The sequence below is a fragment of the Gobio gobio genome (assembly GCF_949357685.1).
Source record: "Gobio gobio genome assembly, chromosome: 10".
Lineage (NCBI taxonomy): Eukaryota > Metazoa > Chordata > Actinopteri > Cypriniformes > Gobionidae > Gobio > Gobio gobio.
The window spans coordinates 7,927,916-7,942,104 of record NC_137116.1 but is presented as its reverse complement, the minus strand read 5'-3'; the positions used below and the strand labels follow the sequence as shown (position 1 = coordinate 7,942,104).

At 40.4% G+C, this 14,189-nt stretch overlaps 1 protein-coding gene across 1 annotated transcript in view; it reads right to left on the bottom strand.

The window, feature by feature from the left end:
- b3galt4 (UDP-Gal:betaGlcNAc beta 1,3-galactosyltransferase, polypeptide 4) overlaps positions 1 to 13,528 on the bottom strand; it is a 62,567-nt gene extending 49,039 nt beyond the window's left edge. The window contains exon 1 of the mRNA XM_079827183.1: positions 13,285 to 13,528. The gene's annotated coding sequence lies outside the window, so the exon portion shown is untranslated. The remainder of the gene's footprint in view (positions 1 to 13,284) is intronic.
- Between the last annotated feature and the right edge of the window lie 661 nt (positions 13,529 to 14,189).

Here is a 14,189-nt window from a genome sequence, read left to right as displayed (position 1 = left end):
ACCAGCTTTGCAATTGCCTGAGTGTGATCTGAGCACAGTGTTCATATCATTAGCTAGCGTGTATAATCATTAGCTAACACTGTTCTCTCACCGAGACACCTGCCGTTCTCCACTGTTTCTCCTCAAACAACAACTCAATTTGTCTCCTCTAATCGTTGTTCTGTCTAATCCTGGACTGTCCCTAATTGTGTGTCATAATAATTATTATTAATAAACATTTATAATTTCCTCAGCGTCCGAACTGTCATTGCGATCCATTGTTTTCCTATCGTTGAAATTCACTGCACTCCCTCCCGTTATGTCACTTCCGGTTTTGGCATTTTTAGATGATTTTTAGAAGATTTTCTCACAAAAACGACTCTAAAAGCCTTAGTAGTGTACTTATATGTATATTTTAAAGAAAATCTAGTTCCTACATTATTTTTCTATACATTAACTCACTGGGGTCTCTAACCTGCAATATGCCCTTTAAGTGAAGAGTAGGACTAAATCTTAAAGGTTAACTTCAGTGATTTAGCATTAAGCTTTGTATCAGTAGAAACCCGGTAGTATATTCGAATTATGGTACTTTCCCCCCTCATATCCCCCTGAGATGAGAGAATTATGCATTTTATTTCTGGAACAAATCCTCCGATGACGCAAATATCGTCATTTTGCGTCATCGGAGGATTTTTGGCCAGAGGCTAGAGACTACAGGAGCTAGTTCTGCATGTTGGATGACGACATATAGGCAGGGACCAATCACAGAATCAATTTCCTGATTTAATTTAGGAACATTCTCAGATAAATTCACACTGAATGGTGAAATTCCTAAAATCATTTTCAAGAGAATACATTATGATATACACATTGGAAATAAAAGATGAACATGTTTTCCAGCCACCATTAGGGGTGTCGAAATTAATCGTTTCTTCGATGCATCGCGATGCAGACGAGGATGATTCGGTATCGGTTCAGTAATACCGATTATAATTTACTGATTCTTTTCTGACGTCATTTGTTGCGTACATGCTTTGTCACGGTACACAGCATACAATGGCAGAAGGAGGCGAGAGGCAAGACGCGAGTGAGAGCAATTACAGTTTTTCTCAAATGCTAAAACACATTTCACAAACGTTTCCTCCATGTTCCCCAATGTCTAAACACAACACCCTTTTCTAAAGCTACATAAACACAACTACACCTTCTCACTTCAAAACTCAAACTTTCACACCAAAACAGCAGCTCGAAGCTTTCAAAAATGTAAACACTATACACATCATTACACAGTACAGCAAAACAATTGAAAACACAATGCTCAATTTGTGAGAAGGTTCTTTGTTTCATAACTGCCAATGCATATTTTTAGAAACTTTACAGTAATGGATCTTCTTAGATCTCTGCAGAGGAGTAGGCATTTAGATTTGTGAGTTTCATATGAAGAGTATAAATCTATAGTAAATTCTGCATGTACACTTCTGTAACACAACTCAATGCAAAAACAGAATCTATTGCACACAACAGTACTCTTGAAAACATGATCAGGGTGTGAAGTTTTTTTTATTTACTTTATTCACACCACACACACACACCACAATCACTGTGCGGCATCATGTCGCTGAGCTGCATCGGGCCACATCACCTCATCCACATCGCAGGCTATATTGTCTCTTGCCAGGCACCGCGGGAAAAATGCCCTGGAATGGCGAATCCATCCTTGGAAGGCCTCCACTGGGATATCAACACAGGCCAGCTCCATTGCCCTTAGGAGGTTCTCTCTAGTGTATGGTTGTCTGTCATAAACCTTCCATCTCCACGATGAGAAGAACTCCTCTATAGGGTTCAGGAAAGGGGAGTAGGGTGGCAGACAGACGTTTAAAAAGTGGTTACTGTTGGTGGTGAACCACTCTCTGATTTGGTTTGTTTTGTGGAAGCGTACATTGTCCCAAATGATCACATAAATGTGATGTGCGGGCCCAAGATGGTGTTGTTGGCGGTCCAGGAGGATGTCTTTTAGCTCCTCTAGGAAGGTGAGGAGACGTTGGGTGTTGTAAGACCCAAGGACAGCATGCCGGTGGACAAGCCCCTCCAAACCCATGGCCGCACAAAGGGTAATATTACCCCCCCATTGGCCAGGAACCTCAGTGATGGCTCTTTGGCCAATGATGTTACGGCCTCTTTGCCTTCGTTTCTGAAGGTTGAAGCCAGCCTCATCCAGGAAGAGGTACTCATGAGGTCTGGCCATCGTGTCCAACTGTTATATCCTCTGTGAAAATGTGAAAGTTGCCAGGTGTTCAGAACAACAGTCAATCAGGTAGCACAGTATTGTCCAGAAGTAATGTAGGCCACTGAGCAACACAGTATGTCCACTAACTGTACTGTGAACATGGATGTATACTTACTTGCACATACTCGTAACGTAGGTCTTTGTGTCGCGCACAGTTGCGCTCAAAGGGAACCCTATAGACCTGTTTCATCCGCATCTTTTGGCGCCGGAGAACTCGGTCTATTGTGGCCAAGCTGACATCAATGCTCTCAAAGTTGACATTATCGGCAATGACTTTGTCTCTGATCTCCCGCAGTCTGATGAGGTTGTTCTCACGAACCATATCCACAATGAGGGTTTCTTGTGCCGCTGTAAATATGGCAACCCTCCCACCTCTATGTGGCATTCTCGCATCTCGTCCGTAATGATGGTGCGAGGTTGTCTTGCTCTCCCTCCTGGACCTTCTCCTCTCCCTTGTTGGCCTCCTCCTCTCCCTTGTTGGCCTGCTCTTCTTCTTCCATGGCCAGCTCTTCTCCCTCCTCTGACTCAAATTCATCTTCCCCTGACTCTGCCTTCATCCATTGTGTTTGTTTGGAATCTTCAGCAAACTGTGCACTCTGAACTTGCTTTTATAGATGTGGTCACAGCATTAGCAACAAGTGTTTTCAATTTTGAGTGGTTGTGTGTAATGAATGACGCCAGGTGTGTTCATTGTGTTCAAATATTGCTGGCTGTGGCAAGCATTTTGCATCACATGAGCTTTCATTTGAGAATATGAGCAGAGTTCTTTAGCAACTTGTGTTTTAGCAAGGAAAAATGTGTTAAGATTTATGAGAACAGAGGATTGTTTTTTGTGAATTGTGTCTTTATGTGAAATGTGTTTATGATATTGGAAAATGATGGCTAGATTTAGTAAATGTGTTTAGACAACTGGTCATTTGGTTTAGAGGATTGGTTTTTGTGTTTTAGTATTTGAGAAAAACTGTAAAATGCTCAAACTATTTTAAAAGACGACATCTGGGCACATTTTGGCTTTTATGAACAACTTGGTAAGCACGACCTGGAGAACACACAAGCTGAGTGTGAATCAAAACTATCTGATTTATCAAAACGATTTCATTTACACTTGGGCACATAAATGTATCTCCGCAAAACGGATATAAATCCGATCTTCTATTCCCGCACTATAAGCTGATTTATTGGAGTTCACATCACGGAAAACAACAGATATGAGCTGCATTTTATTGATCATCAGCTAATTTCAAAATCAAAGACCGCAATAGGAGAGAGCACGGCAACAGCACTGGTCAGATCATTCAGTTTCTTTACTTGTAATGAATATGATTGCATGTTGAGCACCTACGACTTTACTTTCGGTAGTTTGTACACTGGCTTGATGAAGAGATACGCAGCTGCTCGTCTGTGGCGATGCGTGCTTCAGTAGTGCTGTCATATCTGGCTATAAGTGAAGTTCACAGCGTAATTTCAGGAGGCGTGAACCCATCTAATCTTTCAAATAACCACCAAAGCATATAAGCAGCTTCCTAACTCCTTCAGGCATCAGTTGCTTTGCATCCCTCCACCTCCCTATCTCCACTTACTTTACATTTAGGCTTCTCGTTTACCATTCTCTTCTTCCTAGCACTATTAGTCCCTGGTGGGTAAATCTAAGCTTGAGTTGAAGCAGCTTCCTCGAGTCCCTCCACCGCGGACAGCAAGCCAAATACGCTTAAACCTTATTAGCTAAAAAGTATATGGGTAAACAAACTCGTGAACATGTCATATAGCCCATAACATGCTCTCACACATTAATTTTTTTTAGCATTGTTGCTAGTAGTAACATTTACATACACTCACCTAAAGGATTATTAGGAACACCATACTAATACTGTGTTTGACCCCCTTTCGCCTTCAGAACTGCCTTAATTCTACGTGGCATTGATTCAACAAGGTGCTGAAAGCATTCTTTAGAAATGTTGGCCCATATTGATAGGATAACATCTTGTAGTTGATGGAGATTTGTGGGATGCACATCCAGGGCATGAAGCTCCTGTTCCACCACATCCCAAAGATGCTCTATTGGGTTGAGATCTGGTGACTGTGGGGGCCATTTCAGTACAGTGAACTCATTGTCATGTTCCAGAAACCAATTTGAAATTATTCAAGCTTTGTGACATGGTGCATTATCCTGCTGGAAGTAGCCATCAGAGGATGGGTACATGGTGGTCATAAAGGGATGGACATGGTCAGAAACAATGCTCAGGTAGGCCGTGGCATTTAAACGATGCCCAATTGGCACTAAGGGTGTGCCTAAAGTGCCAAGAAAACATCCCCCACACCATTACACCACCACCACCAGCCTGCACAGTGGTAACAAGGCATGATGGATCCATGTTCTCATTCTGTTTACGCCAAATTCTGACTCTACCATCTGAATGACTCAACAGAAATCGAGACTCATCAGGCCAGGCAACATTTTTCCAGTCTTCAACTGTCCAATTTTGGTGAGCTCGTGCAAATTGTAACCTCTTTTTCCTATTTGTAGTGGAGATGAGTGGTACCCGGTGGGGTCTTCTGCTGTTGTAGCCCATCCGCCTCAAGGTTGTGCGTGTTGTGGCTTCACAAATGCTTTGCCGCATACCTCGGTTGTAACGAGTGGTTTTACAGTCAAAGTTGCTCTTCTATCAGCTTGAATCAGTCTGCCCATTCTCCTCTGACCTCTAGCATCAACAAGGCATTTTCGCCCACAGGACTGCCGCATACTGGATGTTTTTCTCTTTTCACACCATTCTTTGTAAACCCTAGAAATGGTTGTGCGTGAAAATCCCAGTAACTGAGCAGATTGTGAAATACTCAGACCGGCCCGTCTGGCACCAACAACCATGCCACGCTCAAAATTGCTTAAATCACCTTTCTTTCCCATTCTGACATTCAGTTTGGAGTTCAGGAGATTGTCTTGACCAGGACCACACTCCTAAATGCATTGAAGCAACTGCCATGTGATTGGTTGATTAGATAATTGCATTAATGAGAAATTGAACAGGTGTTCCTAATAATCCTTTAGGTGAGTGTATGTGGTTTCAACAACCAGATTCATTTGTACTTTAGTTTTGACTGTAATGAGCCCAGACCACTTCCTGAAGTGGCTTTTAGCATTTTCTATTTGTTCTAAATGCTCCTGTTGTCTTCTGTGCCCAGACTTGAGTTTTGTTTGATACATTAAAGAAGCGTGTTTTCTTTGAGCAGATAAAATGAAAGGTTCAGGTCATATAACTGACTGACAGAATTGTATGAAGATGCAGTGCATTGTCAATGCATTGTGATATAGAATTGAACCGAATCGATGGCATGATAATCCTAATCGAACCGAACCCTGAAGACCTACCTATATATAGCCTAGATGTTATGATATAATCAGCCACCATGGATTCCAAAAGAAAACCGAACTGGTAGGAGGAAGAAGCGATCGCTACTGCTTCCTGAATTAATCGAATCAAGTTCAGCCCAACATTAACCAGCACTGAAAAAGATGACGCCTGCTCTGTCCAAACAAGACTGTTTGATTAACTGGTCGTCGTCAAATATCTAAAAAACATTCTTCCTCTCCTGAAAGATTCACGCACGTCTCTGTCTCCTCAGTGCCATCAGAAGCCCCTACTGGCAACTCCTAACCACTTGAGAGACCTCTCGAGCTGTCTTAAATAACTGGGAGAGTTCAGAACAATAACAAAGGCGTAGATTGATGGCGCAGTGAATGAGCGTGGAATCATGGAACTTGTTGTTATACAGATGGATCTAATGTTTATTGGGAAATAATGTTTATGGATGAGTGAATGCATTCATGTTTTTAACATGACTGTGGTATAAAGCAGGGTTACTAATAAGAGACAGAAATCAGCACCACACATGAGTCCCGGGGGATATAAAGAAATGAGGACATTTCATTCTACCAAACTAAAGTTACCCGCAAGTGCTGAATTACTACTCATACATTTCCGTTTATTTGACAAATTTAAATTGTGAGGAAACGCAATGCTGATTCACTTGGTCTACACCAGGGATGGGCAACTGGCGGCCCGCCTCCTCACTCAGTGCGGCCCGCGGGTCAATTTTCAAATACCATAGAAATGTTGGTTTCACAGGTTTTACCGCATCTGAACAAATTCCAAACTCCTATGCAAAACACTTAGTCGGACCTGCTTCACTACAGTCAATGATGAAGAGAGAGAACCATGAGAAGTAAAAAAGGAAAACTGGATCAAGAGAATCGTACTTTTCAGATGAGATGGGAAACAGATTACCTGTTTACAGAATTCAAAGGTAGACCTATGTGTTTAGTGTGTTTGGAAACAAGATCAGTATTCAAAGATTTCAACTTAAGTCGACATTACAATACCACACACAGGGACAAATATGGAAAGTACACCGGAGTTGCTAGGGCCACTGTTATAGCTGACCTGAAAGTGAAGCTCAATAAACAACAGAGTATTTTTTACCAGAATAACATCCACACAGGAGTCTGCCCTCAAGGCGTCTTACTCTGTGGCGCTGGAGCTTGCTAAAGCCAAGAAGCCCTTGTCAGATGGCGAAATGGTGAAGAGGTGTGCAATGGAAATGGCCAAATCATTTGGAGATGAGGATATGGCTAAAAACTTTCTGCTTGTCCCGTCGCACAGTGACACGCAGAATTTTTGACATCCACAATCATGTCGATGGCAAACTGAAACAAGTCATGCACGACTGCAAATACTTCTCATTAGCGTTGGATGAGAGCACAGATGTGATGGATGTTAGCCAGCTACTGATTTTCACTAGAACGATTGACAGTTCATTTGTTGTACACGAAGAACTTTTAAAATTGGTGTCGTTGCACAACACTACTAAAGGGACGGATATTTTCAACGCCGTTAACAGTGTTGTGAATGCGTACTATGGTGGCTTTGACAAGCTGTCAGCCGTCGTTACTGATAGCGCACCTGCGATGCAAGGAAAACACAATGGTTTCGCCGGGCTCCTCCAACAGAGTGGGGTGGACTGTCCTATACTGCACTGCATCATCCATCAGGTGAGTTGTTTTATCTTCAGCTCAATTTTTATGATTATGAATATAATTATGCCTTATGAGATTAATATGACAGGATGTGTAGATTTTAGCGCTGAATCTAATCTTATCTTAATTCTACAGGAGGCTCTCTGTGCCAAGACACTTAACTTCAGTCACGTTATGGATCTGGTGACTAAAGTTACAAATCTCATCCGAGAAGGGAATAGGTCTCTCAATCACAGGAGGTTTGTAGCTTTTTTGTATGAAGTGAGCGCGGCGTATGGGGATTTACAAATGCACACCGAGATTAGATGGATGAGCCGAGGAAAGTGCCTGGAGCGTTTTTTTGCGTTGCGCACCAAACTTCCTGTGTTTTTGGAGGACAGTGTTTGAGGCGATACAAGTGCCTACACCCGAAAACTCAGAGACACTTTTTTAAATCACTAATTCTATCTAACCGAAAGTAACATGCACACGACCGCTCTGAACTGAAAACGTGCCAGTGCGCACACACCCTGAATGACAGCTTGTCTGTAAATGCGTGCTCTGTGAGGCCATGGGTGCGTCTCAATCAGTTCCCTAGTTCAGTAGTCAGGGCACTGATCAAGCATTGATCAGTCTATGATTGAGATGCACTCCATGAATGAATAACAGTTCGTCCGTAAAGCCTTGTTTATACTCGACGCGCCCGCACGAGCGCGAGGGTGCGCGCGGCAAAAATAAATGCGGAGCCAGGCGAAAGTAAACAATGCGCGCTCTGTGCGGCCGTGCACATTTTACTTTCGGGTTTGAATTAGCGCCAATTCGGCTGCAGGTTGCTTGAATTGTGGGTTCATTAGCCTATTATTTTTAATGAAAAACACAACAACAAAACAAATGACAAAGTCCCTTAAATAGGCGCTTTTACGTTTCGCTTTGAAACCAAATCTTCCGCGATCATCTCAGTCAGCTCCTCACTCTTAAATCTGATGAATGACTCCTGCCGAGACTCACGGTCGGATCCTGCTTTATTAAGCAGATACGTTCAGTTTTTATTTGTATTGTCTGTTCTCTAACTGAACTAAATTATTTTATTACTATAAAAATATCAAAAAGACGGTGGGCGGTGCCACGGTGGGCAAGTGATGTAACCGGTGTTGAGTCTGAACACCGGTAAAACCGGCAACACCGACTATCGTAGCAAGCCTAATGGCATTCCTTACGGACGTTACCTCACACCTCAATCACCTGAACACACAGTTACAGGGGCGAGGCCAAACTGTATCTGACCTTTACGCACACATGAATGCATTTCGGCGTAAATTAGAGCTTTTCAAAGAAGGATTTTCATCCAAACGTCAACATTTTGCACATTTTCCCGCTTGGGAAGAGATGCGGAGAGATGTCCCTGAATGCGAGAACATTTTTCACAAATACAGAGCCGACATCGAAACACTGCAGCAGCAGTTTAAGTGGCGCTTCTATGATTTCCACGGCATGCAGCCACGAATAGCGTTATTCACTGACCGAGTATGGAAATGCAGGTTGGTTCACTAAACATTACAGAGTCTATAATACAGACATACATATGTTTTGTTCTTCTAAAATGGTAGCTCTAATTTTCCAATATCCCATTACGTTTTTTCACTTAATAGGCTACTTTTCAGTTTTGTGACATCATTCATTGTTTTTTGAGAGCCCAACATGTTTGAATAATGAATAATAATAAAAAATGTTTGCCACAGTAATGTGTTTTTGTTTGTTTATGTTAAAAATTAATTCATGAAAAGAAGCAGAAAAAATAATTGAATATGGACATGCAGGTTGATTCACTAAGCAGAGTCTGTAATACAGACATACATACATTATGTTTTCTTCTAAAATGGTACCTCTAATTTTCCAATATCCCATTGGTGGAAGTGCACAGTCACATTTGGCCCTCTGATAGTGCCGATAAAATATTTGTGGCCCTCACTATCATCAAAGTTGCCCATCCCTGGTCTACACTATCTAAACTGCATTTGAGTGTGTTGAAAGTTAGAATGTTATTCTGTGTGTTAGTTTGTTGGCTGTAGTAGTAAGCTACATCATACTGATGATATTCTAATATTTCATGTTGTAAGTTCATGTCGCATTGAGCTACATAACATTGATTCGCTTTATGTACATTTGCTCACCTAATAAAGCACATGCAGGAACGACAAGTCTGCTTGCCATGGTCCATAATGTTTGAACGAAACTACAACAGCGGCCGGTAGACGTCATGCAGTTGTCCACGTCTGTTGCCATGGTTTCTAAGGCAGTACAAGGAAACCACATATATGACGCCAGTGACAGGAGACTCCCTCACACGTTCCGGTTCCTTGGTTTAAATCGCAATTTTCCCACGATTTACAAATAGTTGGAAACATTTGGGATATTGTAAGTACTCAACTGAACAAAATATAAAGCACTGGCCTAGTAGTTGTGGGATATTTTACTGCAAAAATCTTGCATATTGCACCATTAATGAATGAGTACTGCAACTTAAAACGCCACTCGTCACTATGACGGTAATGCTCCAAAAACCCACATTAATAAAAACTCTTCTAAATTAGCATAACAAAACATCAATCAGTACTAAATCTCCCTTACCATTAATCTTGCACAAAAAACATTATATAACACTTAATTTTAGCATTTACTCGCCCTTTCGAGTGTCATGGCCAAAGCATGCAGGGAAATTGAAATCCCAGTTTCAGTTACACTTAAGTTTATCTAAATTAAAGGAAATGAAACAACTCAAAGGATATGAAACAACTCAAACAATGAAGCAGTTCAGATTACCTGAAATATGTCAGAAGAAATATTTGAAATATTTTTCAAAAGAAAAAGAAAATAATCATAACAATTAGTTTGATTGAACTCATTTCTTTAAATTAAGTTTGTCCTACTCCAAACCAATTAAGTATTTTGAGCGTTAGTTTACAGTGAACTACAGAAATTAGGGTTTCTTTGGAGAACTATGGAAAGAGGTTGAAGAGATTGTAGAGCACTGCAAGATAAGTGTACAAACAGTGTGTAAAAGACAACCTAAAACAAGCTTAAGGTTTTGTGTCTCATTGATGATAAGCACTGTAGCACAGAAAAATAGTGACCAAAGTGATGAAGAGCTTCCAAAGAGCTGTATTTTATCAGGTACTTGACAGACTCACAGCTGGACTGCAGAGGCGTTTTTCAAAGAAGAATTTTGAGATAAGAAGCCGCTTGGTTTGATGAACCTCGTGTTTGAGGTGCTCTAAATCTGACTCAAATATCTGAGCAAAGGCAAATATCTGTTGTGCTCTTTGGTCAAGGAGGTCACGCTCCCTCAACATGGATGTGTTTGGGAAAAATATTGCCGGCTCTCACCAGAATTATGTTACGTAATCTAAAGAGTTAAGTAATCTACTTAGGATACGTTGTAACATTGATTATCGCTAAAATAGTTTTTACTTTTTATATCCATGTTTGCTTGATGCCTGCTATATCTAATTGCAGTGTTTTTTTGCATTATTTTTTGCATGATTTTTGGTTATTTTACAGCGTCATTGTTACACGTTACATGTAGTTACTATGGTAATAACAGTAAACTATGCATAATTACATGCTACTAACCCTCAACCAAACCCCAATCCTACCCTACCCCTATAGTAAGTACATGTAGTTAATTAATATTACTCAGTACTTAAAGGAACACCCCAACTTTTTTGGACTTTAGCTTATTCACCGTATCCACCAGAGTTAGATAAGTCCATACATTCTCATCTCTGTGCGTGCCATAATTCTGTCTGACGCACCCACCCACCGCTAGCCTAGCTTAGCACAAAGACTGGAGGTAAACGGCTCCAGCTAGCCTACTGCTCAATAAGTGACAAAATAACGCCAACATTTTCCTATTTACATGTTGTGATGTGTATAGTTACATCGTGTACTAAGACAGACGGAAAAGGAAAAGTTGTGATTTTCTAGACCGATATGGCTAGGGACTACTCTCCCTACTCTCATTCCTGCGTAGTAATCAGGGAACTCTGCTGCCGTACCATGAGTGCAGTGGCGCAATGATATTACACAGCGCCTGAAAATAGTCCCAGCATGCTCTATGTGTAAGCAGGTTGTCACGTTGGTTATATTGCCGGAAGTTAGCCTATTTTCAGGCGCTGTAATATCATTGCGCCTGTTGCACCCATGGTACGGCAGCAAAGTTCCTTGATTATTACGCAGGAATGAGAGTATAGTTCCTAGTCATATCGGTCTAGAAAATCACAACATTTCATTTTCCGACGGTCTTAGTACATGATGACTGAATCAGCCGTTTGAATGAAACGTTTGAATGAATGACTCAATGACTCACTCATTAAGACTCTCCTTCTGTCCCCTACTGGTGGTTTAGTTTCATCCTTCCAACATTTCTCATTTGTATATTCAAAAATATTTAAAACAATCTCATAACATTTTATGAGATTGGCAACTGCCCTGTAGTGTCTTATTCTAGTTTAATTTATAGATCAAATTTAAGAATATAAAATGAAAGCTGAAGCATAGCCTTAATAAGATTATGGAAAAATGCCCTTCATAAAAGGTAAAAATATCACAAATATGCAGATTTAAATATGTCAAAGCTGATTGAACAATGGTGAGAATATTGCTTCAGAATAAATTATATTTACAACACACACACACACACACACACACACACACACACACACACACACACACACACACACACACACACACACACACACACACACACACACACACAAATCTAATTTTTTCTGGACAAACAAATGTTTAACTTGGACAAGTGAATGTTAAGTGACTTAAGCACGGCTTAAAGTCGAGCCCTGACAGTAAGTCATCTCATATTTGCTGGGGAATATGTGTCCAGGCAGCTGGTAGGTGAGCTAACAGTTTGACCAGAGTATGTGAATTTCAGCAGCTATTCTGACACTTGTTTAGTTCAGTATGGAAAAAAACTAAATATTCAAAATTATTATGAAATATGAATTTGCCATTTCCCAATCTCTGACATCTGAAATAGACAAATGCAATAATAGGCCCTATCCTACTATGCATTGTCTGGATAAAATATAATGAAATCGCCTAGGCCAAAGGTTTTCACATTTCTCTTTCTTTCTCTTTCTTTCTCTTTCTTTCTCTCTCTCTCTCTCTCTCTCTCTCTCTCTCTCTCTCTCTCTCTCTCTCACACACACACACACACACACACACACACACACACACACACACACACACACACACACACACACTAAGAAATACGGAATTAAATATGTTTTTATTTGTACGAATTGTCATTTTTCAGATCAGAACCGCCGTCGCCAAAATCTCACTCTGAACTCAGTTCAAAACTTGAGAGCCCTGCAGACACACTGTGTCCTCATTGGCTTTTTTATATTTTAGATGTTCAACATTTATAGACACAAACAGAGCGACCCAATTCTTTCCACATATGTGTGAGTGTGTGTAATTACTATCACTATCAATATCAGAAAAAAAACTGCTTATAAATCATACTAAATTTAAAAATGCATTGTGTGATGTTTAGGGCATAGAAAATACAGTTTGTAGCTACAGTATAAATATCATTATGGTTATCAAGATCATTATAAAAATACCTGCAAAAATACACATTTTTAATAAATGTAGTGTTAGTTTTTATTTTTTTTACCATCTAAAACATTGTCCCTTATCTCAAGAATCCGTGACGCACAAGAACCAGCCATTCAAGCTATCAAAATGAACTTAAACACACAGTCGAGCAGCTCCTCTCACAGAAGCACAACAATGTTCACATGACAGTTAGGCGTAATCTGTCTGACAAAAGCGCCATTAAAAGCAAACTCAGCCTCGCGGTGTGTTTGCTCGCGCGTTTCCGCTGTCTCCCATTCTCACGCATATTCAGAATGGAACGAAAAGTCAACAATGTGTGTCTTTTCTATCAATGCGTGTTATTCTTTAACGCTTGAAGTAGAAATGTTACCTTCCCAGCGCGGAATCCTCTGGAATAAAAACAACCTTGCAGTTTTCACATTTTGCCATGAAGATGATAAATGCATCCTTTATTCATGGCCCTTTCGGATGTCCGTTTCTCCATAGCGGTTTAGAGTAATCCAACATATTTACAATCTGACTATTATTGCAATCCTGGTATAGCTTATTCCCGCTGCTCTGAACGCAGCATCAGCTACTGTGTGCCTCCACTGAGCAGTAAATCTGATGGTGATGATGGGCAGAAATACAGGGTGCTTCCTATAGGAGGCTCTCGAATTCAAAATGCGCGTTCCGATTTACACCCTACGCAGTGTACACTGCCCCCTATGCCCTGTGCACTGGATAGTAATCGACCTAAACTGTTAGAGTTTGTTAGGCTATATTGTGAAGCTGATGTGCTATAAAGCGCTTTATAACAATAACGTTGACTTGCTGACTTGGCTTGTATGCGTAATCAGTGTGTATTTACACTTCAAACAGAAATTCATGGGGGTAAAGTAATTTCTTTCTCAAAATATTTTTTGATTTCTAAGGGAACAATTTATGTTTTCACACATGATCATCATTAAATTAGTGTATGGCAGTGCTTTCTAAATGAAACACAAGAGCTGTTCGTTTTTAATCATGTAGAGATTTCTGTTTTTAACATTTTACAAAAGCAAACTGAGTGTGAATCAGATTATGTGCTTGTAGTTTTGCAGACATGATCTGGAGATTAGCTATATGAGTGAATGTTATCACTGAGTGGACATCAAGATCTACTTTTAGTGTCAAAGTTTTTTTAAAAACTAAAAAAAAAAAAAAAAAAAACTGTAAATGCCACAAGCATTTACTGATTACCTACACCCGATGATCATGTTTTGAGCAACAAATACATTTTTAAAGTCAAGTCAC